This window comes from Ranitomeya imitator, chromosome 4 (genome assembly GCF_032444005.1).
Source record: "Ranitomeya imitator isolate aRanImi1 chromosome 4, aRanImi1.pri, whole genome shotgun sequence".
NCBI classification, from domain to species: domain Eukaryota; kingdom Metazoa; phylum Chordata; class Amphibia; order Anura; family Dendrobatidae; genus Ranitomeya; species Ranitomeya imitator.
In genome coordinates this window covers 45,644,049-45,663,282 of record NC_091285.1, presented here as the reverse complement: position 1 = coordinate 45,663,282, position 19,234 = coordinate 45,644,049, and positions in this window count along the sequence as shown.

Below are 19,234 nucleotides of genomic sequence, written 5' to 3'. Positions count from 1 at the left end.
CAGTCAGCAGTGTTCAAGCTGTGATTAACAAATGGAAAATTAGGGTCTCTGTAAGAACAAAACCACGGTCCGGTAGACCAGCAAAATTTCATCCAAAACTGCCAGGAAAATTGTTCTGGAAGCAAAGAAAAACCCACAAATAAAGGCAGCTGAAATACTGGACTCTCTGAAAACTAGCGGTGTGACTGTTTCAAGAAGCATAATAAGGAGGCACTTGTAGAAAAATAGGCTGCATGGTCGAGTCGCCAGAAGAAAGCCATTATTGCATAAATTCCACAAAGTACTTTGCCTACAATACGCAAAACAGCACAGAGACAAGCCTCAAAACTTCTGGAACAAGATAATTTGGAGTGATGAGACCAAAATTGAACTTGGTTACAACCATAAATGTTACATTTGAAGAGAGGTCAACATGGCCTATGGTGAAAGGAACATATTCATTAATGATCTGGTAGAAGGTTTACACAGTAAAATATCGATATTTGCAGATGATACAAAACTATGTAAAGCAGTTAATACAAGAGAAGATAGTATTCTGCTACAGATGGATCTGGATAAGTTGGAAACTTGGGCTGAAACGTGGCAGATGAGGTTTAACAATGATAAATGTAAGGTTATACACATGGGAAGAAGGAATCAATGTCACCATTACACACTGAATGGGAAACCACTGGGTAAATCTGACAGGGAGAAGGACTTGGGGATCCTAGTTAATGATAAACTTACCTGGAGCAGCCAGTGCCAGGCAGCAGCTGCCAAGGCAAACAGGATCATGGGGTGCATTAAAAGAGGTCTGGATACACATGATGAGAGCATTATACTGCCTCTGTACAAATCCCTAGTTAGACCGCACATGGAGTACTGTGTCCAGTTTTGGGCACCGGTGCTCAGGAAGGATATAATTGAACTAGAGAGAGTACAAAGGAGGGCAACAAAATTAATAAAGGGGATGGGAGAACTACAATACCCAGATAGATTAGCGAAATTAGGATTATTTAGTCTAGAAAAAAGACGACTGAGGGGCGATCTAATAACCATGTATAAGTATATAAGGGGACAATACAAATATCTCGCTGAGGATCTGTTTATACCAAGGAAGGTAACGGGCACAAGGGGGCATTCTTTGCGTCTGGAGGAGAGAAGGTTTTTCCACCAACATAGAAGAGGATTCTTTACTGTTAGGGCAGTGAGAATCTGGAATTGCTTGCCTGAGGAGGTGGTGATGGCGAACTCAGTCAAGGGGTTCAAGAGAGGCCTGGATGTCTTCCTGGAGCAGAACAATATTGTATCATACAATTATTAGGTTCTGTAGAAGGACGTAGATCTGGGGATTTATTATGATGGAATATAGGCTGAACTGGATGGACAAATGTCTTTTTTCGGCCTTACTAACTATGTTACATATTTTCTATGTTACATTCGTACTGTAAAGTACGACATTGGATCGCTGATGTTTTTGGGGATGTGTGAGCTGCAAAGGCACAGGAAACTTGGTCAAAGTTGAAGGAAAGATGAATGCAGCACGTTATCAGTAAATACTGGAGGCAAATTTGTAATCATCAGCCCGGAAGCTGCGCATGGGACGTACTTGGACGTTCCAATATGTCGGCAATTGAAAACACAAGGCCAAGTCGACCTGTCATTGGCTACAGCTGAAGAAAGTGAAGGTTGTGGAGTGGCCATCTCAGTCTCCTGACCTCAATATCATTGAGCCACTCTGGGGAGAACTCAAGCATGCAGTTCATGCTAGGCATCCCAGGAAATTACAGGAACCGGGGGCTTTTTGCCAAGAAGAATGGGCAGCTTTACTGTGAAAATAAAGAACCTCATCCACAACTACCCCCAAAGATTTTGATTTCAAGCTGTCATTGATGTTAGGGCAATACACAGTATTAAGAAATTGGGTATGTGAACTTTTGATCATGGTCATTTGGATGTTTTGGTTTGTCATTATGATTTAAAGAGAAAACACAGTAGTTTGACAATAAATGGCTTCACCCAACCACTAACCATAAGTGGAGAAAAAGTTTGGGTATTATCATTCATATTATCTGAAAAAAGGCCAAGAAAGCAAAAATTCTGCCGGGGTATGAAAACTTTTGAGCACAACAGTATTTTGTCCTCGCTCCTCATACAGTGTCTCCACCCATTCCCCATTCTGTTTCCTCATACATGCACCCATATCTCCCCTTGCTCCTCATATTATGTCTTCAAATTTCTCCCACTCCCCTTATTGTGTCTGCATCTGTCCCTTCCTTGCTTCCCAAACATGTGTCCTCAAATCATCCCCTTTATACTAAATCTCCCCCACCACAGTAAGTCTCATCCACCGCATACAGTAAATTTCCTCTAGCCCCCTACACTTAATCTTTCCCATACAGTAAATACTCCACATGCAGTAAATACCCCCATACAGGAGATTTCACCCAGCCCTGTTACACTAACTCTTCCACACACGGTAAATATCCCCACACATAGTAAGTCTCCTCCAACACAGTAAATACTCCCACAACCAATAGATACTCACACACAGTAAATCTTCCATAACCCGTTACACTGAATCTCCACAACATATTAAATACGCCTACAAGGTAAATACTCCCATACATAGTAAATACCCCCACACACAGTAAATCTCACCCAGCCATGTTAAGTAAATCACGCACAGAAAATACCTCCACACCATCCCCAATCCAGTGAATTCGTCCACACATGACCGCTAAGTCATCTGGGTAATTTCGCAATGCATCCTGAGAACGGAAGATGGCGGCAGCCGCGTGCGTATCGCCGGAGCTTCGCTGGATCCCAGGGGGTGAGTATATAACTATTTTTTATTTTAATTACTTTTTAACAGGGATACGGTGCCCACACTGCTGTATACTACGTGAGCTGTGTTAGATACCGCGTGGCTGCTATATACTACATAGGCAGTGTTATATACTATGTGGGCTGTGTTTTGTACTGCGTGGGTTGTGCTATATATTACATGGCCACTGTTATATATTGCGTGGGCAGTGTTATACACTACGTGGCTGCTATATACTGCGTGGGCTGTGCTATATATTACATGGCCAGTGTTATAAACTGCATGGCCTGTGTTAAAGACTAGGTCGCCTGTGTTATATACTGCGTGGCTGCTATATACTGCGTGGGCTGTGTTATATAGTACGTGGGCTGTGTTATATACGGTTTGGGCTGTGTTATATACTGCGTGGCCACTGTTATATATTGCGTGGCCTGTATTAACGCATCGGGTATTCTACAATATGTATGTATATACCAGCCACATAGTATATAGCACAGGCCATGTAGCATTTGCCTGCTATATACTACATGGCTCCTATATACTACGTGGCCTGTGCTATATACTTTGTGGCTGCTATATACATACATAAATACATATTCTAGAATATGCATTAGAATCGGGCCACCATCTACTTTACCTATAAGGAGCCAGGGTGACATGCGGCAGCCCCTCGACCATGACTTTGCACCTTGCATTTGGACCACATCATTTCTATGTTGTGTATCAGTATTTTTGCTGGAGCATCGGAAATAAGAGATTCGAGTGAACCCGAGTTATCTACAGATCTGTGCTAAAACAAAGTGAACAGTCACAACCTTTCAGTCTTACTGCAACATTTTCCTCTGCGCTTAAAATTTTTAATACCAAACCTTTTATATTCCTACCCTATCATTTTAGCTTGTTTGGGCTTTTTTATCCTCAATTCATATAATTTCTGGATTATGCCACAAAATATAAATGAAAAAAAAATCCTATTTGCTCTCAACCATAATGTCTATTGACTGCGCTAATTCAATAACTGTAACACGTTACCGTCCAATTAAATATATTAAAAAAGTCAAATTATCATCATCAATTATTAGTTACGATAATAAATAGTTCTGTAATAATTATTTAGAGTAAACAGAAAAACAAGCCAGCGCTTATGTTACATTTCTTCACATCCTCACTTCATGTGCAGACTTTAATGGCGATTAATTAAACATCTATACAGCTTACGTCTTATATTTCCGCAAGGTCAAAGCAGATAAAAGCGCATAGAAATACGAAATTAGTAACTGTATGTTATATGTACTGTTTGTGCTAAATGTGTGGCGGTCAATTTGCAAAGCTTTTACTGAACTTCATTGTCTTACTTGCCTAGACACAATTGATGAATGACTGCAGTTTGGAACAAATTTTTATTTAACTCCTTAAAGATGCTGAATAATATGGTACTAAGTCAAGAAATGAGTTTCTTTTTCTTTTTTCTAAACACATATAAAGTACCACGCCAACATTTTTTTAAATTTCAGCCCTTGAGTGGTGGCGCTAATGTAAGGTCCCTACTTGATTGCTGTTCTCCGCGCCACTCCGGTCACTATCTATCATCTTGGTACCGCTACTTCCGACTGACCGGACGTCAGAGGTAACGGTCGCAATCTCTCAATGTAAGTCTAAGAGATCCTCCTTGAGGCTGTCATATACTTAGACTGAGAAGTGACCTTAGACTCATCCAGCAAACGGTGGAGCGATCCGGTAGGTCACAACCTGCAGAAGACAACTGGAGAGGCACCAATAATAGACGAAGACGGCGGCTGGTGAATATAATATTAGGGGCAAGAAACTGCCAAGTCAGAGGTAACAGTCGCAATCTCTAAATGTAAGTTTATGAGATTTCGTTCCGGCTCTCATATACTTACATTGAGAAGTGACCTCCGACTCATCCAGCAAACGGTGGAGCGATCCAGCAGGTCATAACCTACAGAAGATGACCGGAGCGGCACCAATAACAGATGAAGATGGCGTCTAGTGAATATAATACTAAGGGCAAGAAATTGATTTTAGTTGCACCACTACAGTGCTGAAATTACAAAAAACCTGCTGGAGTGGTGCTTTAAAAATCCACAGCTTCCTAATATTTCTGGTTGATTGGAGGAATTTGTTTTTAATTTTAAATGGCAGCATTTTGGAATTAATGTATTGTTTATAGAGTTGAGTGAATATATTCAGGTGGAATTGAACTTGACTAGAATATTACAATATTACATTATTTTTGTCAAAATGCACATTTTTATAATTCACTTCTGTATGGATTCTCCAGTCGGATTCTGGAGATGTTTTTAAGATACAGGTGATAGGAGCGAGTGAGTGATCGGATATAGGGAGTAAAGGAAAGTTCGGTGTTGAATATGACCCCAAGACAGCGGGCATGCTGCTTGGGAGTTATGGTTGAACCCTCCAGGGTAATTTCGATGTTGGGTAGAGTGAGGTTAGTAGAAGGGAGAAACACAAGTAGTGCAGTTTTGGAGAGATTTAGTTTCAGATGGAGGACATGATATTAGAGACAGCAGACAGACAATCCTTGGTATTTTGAATTAGGGTAGGGGTGATGTCAGGGGAAGAAGTGTATAATTGGGTGTCATCAGCATAGAGATGGTACTGGAACCAAATCAGCTGATTGTTTGTCCAATAGCGGCAGTGTATAGAGTGAAGAGGAGGGGGCCCAGGACTCAGCCCTGCGGAACCCCGATAGTAAGGGGATGAGGAGAGGAATTGGAGCCAGCAAAAGATACAGTGAAGGAGCGGTGAGAGAGGTAGGAGGAGAACCAGGAGAAGGCTGTGTCCTTGAGGCCTATAGAGCGGAGCATAGTGAGAAGGAGCTGGTGATCCACAGTATCAAATGCGGCAGATAGATCCAGGAGAATCAGCAGAGAGCAATGACCTTTGGATTTAGCTGTTATTAGATCATTAGAGACTTTAGTGAGGGCAGTTTCAGTGGAGTGTAAAGAGCGGAAACCAGATTGTAAGGGATCAAGAAGAGAGTTATCCGAGAGATAGCAGATTAGACGGGAGTGGACCGAGCGTTCCAGGAGTTTAGAGATGAAGGAAAGGTTAGAGACAGGTCTGTAGTTAGCCATGCAGTTCTGGTCCAGGGATGGCTTTTTAAGTAAAGGAGTTATGATGGCATGTTTAAATGAGGAGGGAAAGATACCTGAAGAAAGAGAGAGGTTAAAAATTTTAGTCAGGTGAGTGGTGACTAGTGTTGAGCATTCCGATACCGCAAGTATCGGGTATCGGCCGATACTTGCGGTATCGGAATTCCGATACCGAGATCCGATACTTTTGTGGTATCGGGTATCGGTATCGGATACATAGAGATGTGTAAAATAAAGAATTAAAATAAAAAATATTGATATATTTACCTCTCCGGCGGCCCCTGGACTCAGCGCGGGTAACCGGCAGGCTTCGTTGTTCAAAATCAGCGCTTTTAGGACCTGAGAATCACGTCCCGGCTTCTGATTGGTCGCGGGCCCACCATGTGACCGCCACGCGACCAATCACAAGCCGCTACGTCTTTGAAAGTCATTAACGCGCTCATTTTTAAAAATGAGCGCGTTAATAGCTTGCGGTGATGTCGCGGCTTGTGATTGGTCGCGTGGCGGTCACATGGGCGGCCCGCGACCAATCAGAAGCCGGGACGTGATTCTCAGGTCCTAAAAGCGCTGATTTTGAACAACGAAGCCTGCCGGTTACCCGCGCTGAGTTCAGGGGCCGCCGGAGAGGTAAATATATCAATATTTTTTATTTTAATTCTTTATTTTACACATCCCTATGGATCCCAGGGCCTGAAGGAGAGTTTCCTCTCCTTCAGACCCTGGGAACCATGAGAATACCTTCCGATACTTGATGTCCCATTGACTTGTATTGGTATCGGATATCGGTATCGGCGATATCCGATATTTTTCGGGTATCGGCCGATACTATCCGATACCGATACTTTCAAGTATCGGACGGTATCGCTCAACACTAGTGGTGACCATTGGTGAGAGAGACTGCAGGAGAGGTGAAGGAATGGGGTCACTACTGCAGGTTTTGGGCCGAGCAGAAGTGAGGAGCTTGGAAACTTCTTCTGAAACAAGCTCAAAGATGTCTAATGAGCTTGAGGTGCGGCAGGGCAGGGGATCAAGGCACTAAGGAGATTGGGCTGAGATATCCTGATGGATGTGGATGATTTTTTCTAGGAAATAAGTGACCAGATCCTCACCACTGAGATTGGAGATGGGGGCCTGTACTTTAGGTTTCAGGAGGGAGTTTAAGGTTTGAAAAAGTTGTTTTGGGTTGTTGGATAGTGAGGTGATGAGGGTGGTGAAGTAGGATTGTTTGGCCAGAGAAAGGGCAGAGTGGGGGCTAAAGATGTGTGGAGGTTGTCCATAAGCTGCTGGGTATTCCGATAAGTGTGGTAAGTGTGGGTGTCCTGGGTGAGGAGACAATTCTTGACAGAGAAGGAAAGAAGGTTGTGGTCCGAGAGCGGGAGAGTGGAGTTAGTAAAGTCGTGCAGCGATCCGGGATGGGAGAAAACCAGGTCCAGAGTATTCTTGTCCTCATGCGTAGAAGAATTAGTAAACTGTGAGAGGTTGAATGAAGAAGTTAGAGAGAGAAGATGAGAGGCAGATTGGTAGAGGGGATCATTGATAGGGATGTTAAAGTCTCCCATGATGAGGGTGGGGATGTCACAGGATAGAAAGTGAGTAAGCCAGGTGGCAAAGTGGTCTAGAAACAGGCGGGAGGAGCCCGGAGGGCGATAAACAACCGCCACCCGCAAGGAGAAGGGCTTAAAGAGTCTGACAGCGTGGACTTCAAAGGAAGGAAATGTAAGTGAGGGAACCGGGGGGATGACCTGAAAAGCACATTGTGATGAAAGGAGTAAACCAACACCTCCACCCTGTCTGTTCTCAGGTCAGGGTATGAGAAAGAGAGCGAGAGATGCTCCGGTCCCTGTAATAAGCTCATTTGAATCTGAGCCGCGCGCAGCACTGCAGCCGAGAATTCCCCTGCTGGGAGCACAGGGACTCCTCTGTCAGCCGGACTCTGTGTGAGTTCTCTCATCTACAGCAACCAATTATATGTACACTGCCCCCTCCAGAGATACAGCCACAGCAGCACAGAGGATGTCAGGAAATACAGCCGCAGCAGCACCGAGGAGGTCAGGGTAGCCAGCCACAACAGCACTGAGCATGTCAGGAGAGCCAGCCACAGCAGCACAGAGGATGTCGGGAGAGCCAGCCACAGCAGCACAGAGGATGTCAGGAGAGCCAGCCACAGCAGCACAGAGGAGGTCAGGAGAGCCAGCCACAGCAGCACAGAGGATGTCAGGAGCGCCAGCCACAGCAGCACAGGAGGTCAGGAGAGCCAGCCACAGCAGCACAGAGGAGGTCAGGAGAGCCAGCAACAGCAGCACAGAGGAGGTCAGGAGAGCCAGCCACAGCAGCACAGAGGAGGCCAGGAGAGCCAGCCACAGCAGCACAGAGGAGGTCAGGAGAGCAGGCCACAGCAGCACAGAGGAGGTCAGGAGAGCAGGCCACAGCAGCACAGAGGATGTCAGGAGAGCCAGCCACAGCAGCACAGAAGAGGCCAAGAGAACCAGCCACAGCAGCACAGAGGAGGTCAGGAGAGCCAGCCACAGCAGCACAGAGGATATCAGGAGAGCCAGCCACAGTAACACAGAGGATGTCAGGAGAGCCAGCCACAGCAGCACAGAGGATGTCAGGAGAGCCAGCCACAGCAGCACAGAGGAGGCCAAGAGAGCCAGCCACAGCAGCACAGAGGAGGTCAGGAGAGCCAGCCACAGCAGCACAGAGGATATCAGGAGAGCCAGCCACAGTAACACAGAGGATGTCAGGAGAGCCAGCCACAGCAGCACAGAGGAGATCAGGAGAGCCAGCCACAACGGCACAGAGGATGTCAGGAGAGCCAGCCACAGCAGCACAGAGGATATCAGGAGAGCCAGCCACAGTAACACAGAGGATGTCAGGAGAGCCAGCCACAGCAGCACAGAGGAGGTCAGGAGAGCCAGCCACAACGGCACAGAGGATGTCAGGAGAGCCAGCCACAGCAGCACAGAGGATGTCAGGAGAGCCTTCCACAGCAGCACAGAGGAGGTCAGGAGAGCCATCCACAGCAGCACAGAGGAGGTCAGGAGAGCCAGCCACAGCAGCACAGAGGATGTCAGGAGACTAAGCCACAGCAGCATAGAGGAGTTCAGGAGAGCCTTCCATAGCAGCACAGAGGATATCAGGAGAACCTGCCAAAACAACACAGAGGCAGTTTTACGAGCACTAACGTATGAGATTATTCTAATGTATTGTGATTAAGGAACAATGTTATTGTGTATCAGTTAGTGGGATGCAGTTTAATGCTTAGGTTAGAGATTAGTGATGAGCGACTGTACTCTTTGCTCAGGTTTCCCCGAGCATGCTCACGTGATCTCAGAGTATTTGTTAGTGTTCTGAGATTAAGTTTTCATCGCCGCAGCTGAATGATTTACAGCTATTAGCCAGGCTACATGTGGGGGGTGTCTGGTAGCTAGGGAATCCCAACATGTAATTAAGCTGGCTAATAGCTGTAAATCATTCAGCTGAGGGGAAGAAAACTAAATCTCAGAACTCTAACAAATACTCGGAGATCACCCGAGCGTGCTTGGGAAAACGCGAGCAACGAGTATATTCGCTCATCACTATTCGAGATAGCTAGTGACTTTAGATAAGTTATAGTATAAGGCTGATAGTTAGATTTAGGATTTAGGAAAGGGAAATGTGCAGAAGTGGGCACATTAGGAATAGAAAGTGGAGCACAAGGTTAGATACAGTTAACATGTTTGGGAGCCAGTAAGCAAAGGGATAACTCAGGCGAAATTACCGAGGAACGTGGAAACGTACTGTGCTGTATCATCAATTGAACTCGAATTGTTAAGTAAAGTTGGACTACCGCCCTGCACACCTTACAAAATGATGAAAACCATAACATGTGCATGACTATTTCCATTAAAGTTTATGGGAGTTATAGACACTGCTAGCTTGTCACATCCGAATATCCCTGAGAATTTGGTTTAGAATTCTGGAGTTTCTGGTTTCTGAGTGCTGCTACCAGCTAGAAGTGAAGCTGCTGGAGTATGTCATTTTTAATCCAATGTGACTAAATCCATTGCTCAAAGAAGAGAATCAAGTTGTGGGATGTCTTTGTAGAAATGCTGGAGTTCACCTGAATTTGCTCATGAGCTGTCAGCCATGTGATCTGGGTCACATTTATTATGTAGAAAACTCTTTCATATATTAATAAGAACTCAGTTATACACTTATTGTTCCATGAATTAATTACACGACGCGCAGTCTTACCTTTTCTGCACCTATTAAACTTCAATGAGCGCCGTTTGACAATCAATGGGTATTTAATCAGGAGAGCTCATAACAGAAAAGAATTGATTAATTATACACGACGCACTTAAATAACTCGTCTTGTTAAAAAGTAGCCACAAGTAAAGTAGAGCAAAAACTTAGAAATGTAGTCGGTAACAACTAGAAAAAAAATGCAGATCCAAATTATACCAGAAAACACTGATTAGTTATATCAAGAAAACACCAGCAAAATGTCATGTATGAACTCCAGAAGGCTTCCAGACCAGAAGGTGCCTTGTAGTCTTCGACAAGAAGATCTTAGCACGATTCACCATCACAAGCACAGCGTCATCAGGAATGGGGGCCGGAGCTGGGAAGCGATCGGCAGCACTGACATTGGGGGATAAACTGCCTGCTTTCACTGTCTCCCAAAGCAACGTGAAAACAGTTTAGAAGACTAGCTATTGGCAAAGCAGCTGGGCCTGATGGCCTCAGTCCACATGTCCTCAGAGCGTGTGCAAACCAACTGTGTACTGTCTTCCAGCACCTGTTTAACTGGAGCCTTCAATCACAGGGTGTACCAGAACTGTGGAAGACCACCTGCCTGGTGCCGGTTCCTAAGACCACTTTTCCAACTCCCCTAAAAGACTATCGTCCAGTGGCCTTAACATCACATGCTATGAAGTCCTTGTAGAGAATAATACTCGCCTACTTGTGCCCGAGGGTGAGGGCCTACACTGACCCCCTACAATTTGCGTACCAGCAGAGATTGGGGGTGGATGATGCGGTAGTGTCTCTGCTACATACAGTACATACATTATTGGACAATGATGGAACTGTAGTGTGCGCTATGTCATTTGACTTCTCAAGTGCTTTCAATACCTTACAGTCGCCCCTTACTACGTAATAAGCTGACTGATATGGCGGTAGATGAGGGGATGGTGAACTGGATAAACGACTACCTGACGGACAGGCCGCAATTTGTAAGGATGGGGAGGTGGTATCTGGCAGTGTATGGAGCAGTGTTGGAGCCCCTCAGGGTACAGTGCTGTCGCCCTTCCTCTTCACATTGTATACAGCTGACTTTCAGTATAAATCAGATTTTTGTCACCTTCAATAATTCTCAGATGACTCAGTGATTGTAGGGGGCATTGTGGAGGGCCGGGGGAAGGAGGAATATAGATGTGTGGTTTCTAACTTTGTGGATTGGTGCTGGACTAACTGTCTAGAACTAAATGTAAAGAAAACCAAGGAGTTGGTGGTGAGTTATAGAAAGAAAAAGGAGGATTACTTACCGATCAATATTGCTGGCCAGGAGGTGGAGATTGTTGAGAGCTACAAATATTTGGGGGTTCACCTTGACAGTAAACTTGATTGGAGGTGTCATGCAGAAAAAGTTTACAAGAAGGGATTGAGCCGACTGTACTTTCTTCGGAAGCTCAAGTCGTTCAACGTGTGCAGTAAAATGCTGGAAATGTTCTACCAGTCCGTTGTGGCAAGCGCCATCTTTTTTGCTATCATTTGCTGGGACAGTAGGGTGCGAGTAGCTGATGCTAAAAAGCTCAACAAACTTATCAAGAAGGCAAGCGCGGCTGTTGGCCTCCATCTGGACTCTTTTGAGGAATTATTGGAGGATAGGATTCAGAAGAAGTGTATTGCTATAATGATCAATAATGCACACCCTCTATACGAGCTGTTCTTGAAGCAAAAGAGCACATTCAGCAGCTGTCTTATCCTACTAAGGTGCAAGAAGGAGAAATTCAGGAAATCATGTGTACCTACTGCTATGGGGATGTATAATAATTTCCTAAGGGTGGTAGACAACTATGACTGATTACTGGTGTACTAATGTCAATTAACAGTGACTTATATACCTGAACTACCCACATTTATTTGTTATGTAATGCTGGTATACCTGTGCAAGATTTGTGTCTTAATATTTTATAGTATGTACTTCTGTTTGTATTGCTGCTGTGATACCGTAATTTCCCCCCCCGGGATCAATAAAGTGTATCGTATCGTATCATAAGGGTTATTCCCAGAATTGTACAGTAAATAGTATACTTATTGTTAATATGAAGACTAAGTAAAAAATAAAGTTTCTTTCTTGTACCATTTTGGTTCTGTGTGTATTCAACTTCACATAGCAGAACTTGCTCACTAGCTTTCTAAAAATACTTTGTGCTATGCCTAACAAGTTAGGGCTTTATGACGATGTCCACCTTGACATGGAAGTAGGTTTATACACTATGATCAAAATATCAACTAAAAGCCATGGGCATGGTTTTGAACATTTTTAGATGGATATTGGATGGGTGGAGAATGTGCAGTGGTCCATAATCCAAACCTAAGCCACAGTAGAACGATGTATAATATCTGGATGTGCGGTGCTCTGTAATCTGAACCTTAGCCACAGTAGAACAATGTATAGTATTTGGATGTGTGATGGATGTGTGCTGCTCCACAATCCAAACCAAAGTCAAAGTAGAACAATGTATTATATTTGGATGTGTGGTGCTCCATAATCCGAACCTTAGCCACAGTAGAACACTGTATGATATCTGGATGTGCGGTGCTCTGTAATCTGAACCTTAGCCACAGTAGAACAATGTATAGTATTTGGATGTGTGATGGATGTGTGCTGCTCCACAATCCGAACCAAAGTCATAGTAGAACAATGTATTATATTTGGATGTGTGGTGCTCCATAATCCGAACCTTAGCCACAGTAGAACAATGCATAATTTTTTGATGTGTGGTGGATGTGCTGTGCTCCATAATCCGAATCTTAGCCACAGTAGAACCTAACTCTTCCCTTCTCCTTCTAAATATTAACCATAATCTGATCTCTCCTATTCATCTGCGTCCACATCCTCCATGCACCCAATACCACTTGGTGACTGTTCTTAGACAAATGCCGGCTGATGACCGGATCATGCATGAAAAACCTTATTGATTATAAAGATAGCTGGACCATACATGACAAGCATGCTCTATCTTTAAGACCCCCCTTATTTTTTATAGTCGGTAAGCTGGTGAGCATTGCCCTCACTCCTCTTATAGTTGTTGAACTATGTGTTGCTATGTAGTGTATATTTTTTATTTGTACATGTCCACCCTTAATTATAAAGTGCTGTGGAATATGTTGGCGCAATAGCATTAAAAGTTGTCCTAAAATAGCGCTACATATACCAGGTTGGTTAGGGTTCTACTAATGTTTACTGTGAGGTTGTAGTTGGTTTATAAATCTTAAGATATAAGTTGTGAAAATTTTGCGTAGCCACACAATATCAATGTACTAATAGTTGGATGTTTTCTGTATGGTCAATGTCTTTTATGTACATGTCTGGTTTATAAGTTTTTTCTAATGTAAGGTACTTACGGTTGTTAACATTTTGTTAGCAAAAAGTGTAAAACCCATGCAAGCACGTCAAGATGTTTCTTCATACTGGATGGTGCCTGGCTCTAATGATTCACCTCTCAATGTGCCCAAACCGGCGTCATATGAACTTGGAAAGAGATGGGATTGAGACTTAGACCCAACCAAAAACTAAGTGTGATCCCATCGCTTCCCTAGTTCTCATAAGACCTTATATGAGGGTAGTAAGCTTTGTAATGTACTGTAAAACTGAGGAAATCAGTATTGTCGGATGGCCGGTCCAGAGAGGGGGACAGAATGAGAGGCTTGAGGAAGTGGGGTTGGAGAAGTGGATTGGAGTTCATATTAACCACAGAATAAACTTTAGAGAAATGATGGATGGTAGGATTGGTGGGAAGCAGCTGGATGGGTGTATGGTTGGAAAGGTTGGATGTCTTCCTAAAATGATCTCAATATGCAAATGTCCTCTTCCCGAGAGTAAGAGGACTTGAACTCTATAGCGCCACCTGTTGGAAGCTGCAAGCATACAAGTCGCAATCGACCCTTTAATGAGCCTTGCAACTTGACTTGGGATAAAAGCCAAATCAAAATCTCAGTTTGCAGACATGGTGTTTCGGGCTATTTGCACTCATCAGTGCAAAGTATGAGAGAGGATGAGAAGCGAGTTTATGATTTCTTTCTCTAAAAGCCTCTTTACTGACTAGGTTTTTTATAATTGTAATTGCTATTGAACCCTAATTTGTCTTTATTAAAAGTATTACTGTATTGTTTTAATTTTATATCTGTCTCAGTATCTTCTTTAAATATTCTAGGTGCTGTATTGGGAGTGGGCCAGGATCGGGGCTGACCACTAGAATAACCCTGTCTATACTGATGTAATTTAAGTGACTTTTTTCCAATGATTGTTTGTTCCAGTTTAAGTATCCATGTAGTGATATTGCTATTGATTTGACAAAAGTCAGGATGTGAAGAAAAGGTCCGTAGTTGATCAATGATATCATGAATTTGAGTTGATAGAGTATCACTTTCCCTTGTGCGTTTACGGGTAATTCCTGCTATCATGCCCAGTGAGCAAAGGCCTATGTATGTTTCCAAATCGGCAGAGAAGGATGTATCTTTTTTAAATGGAAAAATATATATTAAGTGAAGACGTCAAGGGGATATATTTTTTCTTTTGTATACCGACTATGGAAAGAGATGTCCACTTGATGGAACAGTTTATGTTTTATTTTACCATCTAAGACTGTCATTTACAGTGATCAGTTGTCACCATAGATTTTTTCGATCAGCCAAATATTCCTCATTGTGGATTGATTGTTAGCACTTGGACTCTCCGAGGCAACTCTTCCATGTGGATCTTGGATCACCCAGTTGCATCTCATCAATAATTCTAGTAAAGTTAATGGTACGTAAAGCAATGACAGAGAGGTGATATAGGGCAACAGTGCTGATAAGAAATGAGAAGATCGTGTAAAATTTGCATTTGCCATTGTGTTGTGGATTTACCCGGGAAATTCAATTAGCAAAAAAGCTATTCTCCGCAAATTTAAGTTCCTTTCAATGTTAGGGGTTGTCACCATATCCCAAAACATAATAAACATAAATTAAAAAAATTGGAAAAAAAATCCATATAATCACCACACGTCTCATCTCTCCAGCCCCTCCACTCTTCACCGTCACCCATCCTGTCCTTATTGCATCTTCTGATTTTGGCCATCAGTGCTGAGATCCCAGGCTTCTCACAGTGAACTAGGACTTCATGACGTTTCGACATGTGACATAACTTTGCATGTGCAGAGCTGCCCTGGTCCTCATCAATGTGGGCAGTCCGGAAACATTAATGCAACACATTTCAGGGGCAAATTATCCCCTTTGTCAGACCAGCCCATTAATTAAAATATATAAACACAGATCAGCTATATATAGACACACATATGGGAAAGTCCATAAATCAAAAAGTAGCTGACAGCACAACTGGCATGAGGATGCCCATCCTAATTCCACTGGACCCAAGTGGAAAAGTACATAACATAGCCAAGTAAAGGACAGTATCCAATCCAGGTGAAGTAAAACATTCTTTATTCTGCCAAATGCGACGTTTCAACCATAAAGGTCTTTTTCATGCTTGGTTGAAACGTCGCATTTGGCACAATAAAGAATGTTTTACTTCACCTGGATTGGATGCTGTCCTTCACTTGGCTATGACACATATGGGAAAGGTCCAGACCAAGGAAAGGTCAAAAGCAAGCTATGAGCCACTCAGAATCAATGTTCAAAATGAGTTGGTTAACAAAAAGCAGTTTCAGCAGTGAAAGGAGAACTCCTCCTCCCATCAAAGTTTTTAAGCTGATAATATGATGCAATCATCATATTCTATTGCACTGTGTACTTACTTTTGCTCATTTTGCCTTTCTACCCAGCTAATTCTTTTCTTTTCTCTGCACTATGTAGAAACAGGAAGTCTCTTCTCCCTGCATTTATCATTCCCCTCTTCATCTCCTGACCCAGCTGCTTCCCCTTACAGGGACTTTTGCAGTGACTCATGATTCATAGAGGGAAAATTGGCCTCCTGTTTCTACATAGAGCTCAGAAGGATTCAGCTAGTCTCTTTGTAATCATGTGATGTCATAGACCTAATGGAAAAGAGAAGGATTAGCTGGAGAGAAATCAAATTGAGCAATTGTAATTACACAGTGTTACATGATGTGATGATTGCAATATATCAAGAGGGTAAAAATGTAAAAATTTTGATGGGGGGAGGATGAGTGCTTCTTTAAGATAAGGCAGATGTAAATACGTATATAGCAAAAGTGGGCTTCATGTGTTCATTAACCCCTTCAAGTCGCGGCCCTTTTTCATTTTTGCGTGTTCGTTTTTCGCTTCCCTCCTTCCCAGAGCCATAACTTTTTTATTTTTCCGTCAATATGGTCATGTGAGGGCTTATTTTTTGCGGGACAAGTTGTACTTTTGAACGACACCATTGGTTTTACCATGTCTTTTACTAGAAAACGGGAAAAAAATTCCAAGTGCGGTGAAATTGCAAAAAAAGTGCAATCCCACACTTGTTTTTTGTTTGGCTTTTTTGCTAGGTTCACTAAATGCTAAAACTAGCCTGCCATTATGATTCTCTAGGTCATTACGAGTTCATAGACACCTAACATGACTAGGTTATTTTTTATCTAAGTGGTAAAAAAAAATTCCAAACTTTGCTAAAAAAAAAAAAAAAAGTGCCATTTTCCGATACCCGTAGCGTCTCCATTTTTCGTGATCTGGGGTCGGGTGAGGGCTTATTTTTTGCGTGCCGAGCTGATGTTTTTAATGATACCATTTTTGCGCAGATACGTTCTTTTGATCGCCCGTTATTGCATTTTAATGCAATGTTGCGGCGACCAAAAAAACGTAATTCTGGCGTTTCGGATTTTTTTCTCGCTACGCCGTTTAGCGATCAGGTTAATGCTTTTTTTAATTGATAGATCGGGCGATTCTGAACACGGTGATACCAAATACGTGTAGGTTTGGTTTTCTTTTAATTGTTTTATTTAGGATGGGGCGAAAGGGGGGTGATTTAAACTTTTATATTTTTTATATTTTTTTCATATTTTTAAAAACATTTTTTTTTTACTTGTGCCATGCTTCAATAGCCTCCATGGGAGGCTAGAAGCTGGCATAGCCTGATCGGCTCTGCTACATAGCAGCGATCATCAGATCGCTGCTATGTAGCAGAAATGCAGGTGTGCTGTGAGCGCCGACCACAGGGGGCGCTCACAGCAGACCTGCATCAGTAACCATAGAGGTCTCAAGGACCTCTATGGTTACCTTCCTGATGCATCGCCGACCCCCGATCATGTGATGGGGGTCGGCGATGACGTCATATCCGGCCGCCCGGCCGGATGCGGTACTTAAATGCCGCTGTCTGTGTTTGACAGCGGCATTTAACAGGTTAATAGCGGCGGGTGAATAGCGATTTCACCCGCCGCTATTGCGCGCACATGTCAGCTGTACAAAACAGCTGGCATGTCGCGACTTTGATGTGGGCTCACCGCCGGAGCCCACATCAAAGGGGGATTCACGGCATGCGCAGTAGATGTACGGCGCATGTCGTGAAGGGGTTAATGTGTTCATTAATAGCAGGGTGCTGACGCACATTGACCATGGGATATGTATACACCTGCATAGTAGTTTAAAGGGAACCTGTCACCAGATTTTCCCCATATAAATTATGCCCACCACTACTGGAAAGCTGGAAAAATTCCCTAATCCAGTTTATAGATCCCAAAAATAACTTTTTATTATACTCATATACAGTGCGGTCCGGTCCAATGGGGGTTTCTGGTCTTGAGCCAGTGCTTCCTCTCTTGTTAAGATCTCCATCATCCTTTCCTCATTTGTGTGGATGATGTGTTCTACATCATCCACACAGTGTCCCCATCAAGCTCTTGTGCAGGCGTTCTTCACACTGCCCTGCCAAGTGAAGAGCAAAGTACTGTAGTGCGCATGCGACAGGAAAAGCCAGAGAGATCAGATGACCGAGAACTAAATCCGGTGCATGCGCATTACAGTAGTTTGCGGGGCAGAGATAAGTGCACCTGCACAGGAGCGCAACGGGACCACTAAAGTATGGAAGAGATAGAATTATAATGAATTAATGAGAAGCAAGCATTGGGGGCTTGAAAGTGGGGGAAATGCACTAAACATTATTGAAGGCTTTGAAACTCACAGCGAGAGAATTAATGTAATAAGTTCTGACTTTCATCAAAGTCTAGAATATTTGTAGCACACTACTAGGCCCATACTATCGTGAATTTCATCACTGTGATGCTGTTTTCCTGTTTTAAAGTTTTTTTTTCAAACTACATTGGAAACCCATCTGGTAAAAGAAGAACAGAAGCTATACTTACCCTGGCCATCCAATCCTTGTTCCAGTGCTTCCATTCCAATTTTCTCCATTGTTCCAGAAGTGATGACGTCCCGACCACCCCCTACAGTATAGACCCTCTAGCAGATCAGTAGCCATGGAGGTCCAGATGACTGGTGGTCATGGCCGTCCAAAGAAAGCTGGAAAGGCTGGTACTATTGCTCTTATGGTTATTTAATTTTATGATCTTGGTGTTCAACTGGATTTATACGTTTATATGTACAGTATGCTACTGCAGATATAGTTTCATTGCATAAGTGTAAAAAAAGGAAATTAGCGGCACTCACCAATGATAGATTCTTCTCTTTATTTCAAAATAGCCGTAAACTAGTACATATTTGAAACCTGGCAGAGTAGGGTGATGCACTCAATCTTACATCCGTTTCTGCTGAAACATCTTCTGACCTGTTCCTACCATTGGTGGTCATGACATTATAACTCTTGGTCTGGTGGAGCAAGTCCGAGCAACAGCAATGGGACAGGGAGCAGTGTGAGTATATCTTCTTATCTTTTTCTGTAACCTGGATGTTTTCTGTCTGTAAATATTTTTTTAAAAAAAGCCCTAAAACCCCTTTGATTTTTTTCAATATTTTATAGTTTTTACCGAAGCTCCTCAAGTAGTGTTAGGCTGGGCAGAAAAGCGATAGATATAGAGTAGCACTATTATTTGTAAGTTTAGATATAATTCTCTGTGAAAATAAAAAGCTCAGTAGTAGTAAGACAATATCTCCCACCATGAAAATCAATAGGATATGCTTCATG